General features: G+C 35.4%; 1 non-coding gene across 1 annotated transcript; it reads left to right on the top strand.

Moving 5' to 3' along the window:
- The first annotated feature begins 1036 nt into the window (after positions 1 to 1036).
- On the top strand, positions 1037 to 1107 carry Smp_tRNA_00302_Pseudo_TTG.1.1. The gene has a single exon. It is a non-coding gene (tRNA).
- The last annotated feature ends 471 nt before the right edge of the window (positions 1108 to 1578 follow it).

Raw genomic sequence — 1578 nt, 5'->3', positions numbered from 1 at the left:
TAATGGTGTCTAGTAGTACAATGAAGAAGAGTATACAAGTGTATTTACCCGATGATTATTGAATAGGACGGAAAATATATAACTAGCATGTAAACATATACTGGGCTAATACACTTTCTCAAAGTAACTGTTATAACTTGTGGCCTAGTGGATGCCTTGGTAATGTATAACGTGAAAAGACCGCCAATTAGAAAGTAGCGAATTATCGATTGGAACAGTGATACATGAAAACCGTACGAGCAGTCTAGAGTACGTACATATCGGTCCTGCTTCTGTCTAGCCCAGCCACTTAAGTCCAGAACAGCCTCTGTAATATGAGTCATTATTCTCAAACATACTGGGTTTATATACCAAACAAACTGACCACATCGTACCATCAAATAGAAAATAACATTTGTACAAGATTTAGCCAAATGTGGTTGTGAATAGGGGGAACAGTAATCAATAGATTGGGTGTAATTCATGAATGGTAAATCGTACAACAATAGTTTATGGTTCAAAATAAAGCTTATAATAAGGGAAACATGAATATGAATACACTTAGTATTGTTTGTTTGGACCTTCCCATCGATGTGTTTAGGACTGCAACTGGTCATCTCTGCTTACCATGAATATGAATAGTTCAGTTATTTAGCGATTATACGATAAAAAATATATGCATAATATCGGTTCATAAATGGATCCCAAAGTTACCATTCGTTATTGTTATCAGGACGTAACAGTAGCAGTGAGTTGTGGCTATACATAATATAAACTTCAAATTCTGTAAATCAACTAAGCTAATTTCATTCATCGACAGCATTGGCCTCATCATTTATTCATATTTAGTTAATTTATGTCAAGTTTTGTTGTTTGAATGCCATATAATCTTGAAACATTTCAGTAGTATAGTTTGTTGTTAGCGTTGCTTATTGCAGAAGAACACCATAGTTTCACAAAGTTGTAAAGAAAACCATTCTCATTGAAATTTACTTAGTATTGTTTGTTTGGATCTTCCCATTAATGTTTTTAAGACTGCAACTGGTCAGTCTATCAGGACTCGTTGGCCGAGTGGATAACGTGATGGCGTTTGAAGCGAGGGTACTGGGTTCGATTCACAGAGTGAACATCAACTGTGAGATGCAGGTACATCCAGCTGACGAGTCCCGAATAGGACGAAACACGCGCCAACTGGATTCCACTGCTAGCCATTATCCATTCTCATTGAGATTAAATATTGTTAGGTCATTCTTATCTAAATTTAATGTCATATGACAATAGGAGTGAATAAAAAACAAGGTAAATTTGATATGCACATTGACAAACCATATAGTCGCCGTTATTTTACAATGGTTTATCTGATATTAAAAAAGATAATACACAGATGACCTTAAATTAATGAGCATTTCTGTTATGAATCTACTATTCAGGCAACATATATTTATTAATTTAGTTACTTACTTGGTCCTGTTAATCCTCGTGGAGGAGAATACGCTAACCACCAACATTCTCCAATCAACTGTGTCCTGGACAGTACTTTCCAGTTAGTTCCAGTTTCGATTCATCCTTTTCATGTCAACTTCCAATTCTCAACACAGT

The sequence above is a fragment of the Schistosoma mansoni genome, chromosome 4, assembly GCF_000237925.1.
Source record: "Schistosoma mansoni strain Puerto Rico chromosome 4, complete genome".
Classification (NCBI taxonomy): domain Eukaryota; kingdom Metazoa; phylum Platyhelminthes; class Trematoda; order Strigeidida; family Schistosomatidae; genus Schistosoma; species Schistosoma mansoni.
The sequence above is the reverse complement of the archived record's forward strand: the minus strand, read 5'-3'. Positions and strand labels throughout refer to the sequence as shown.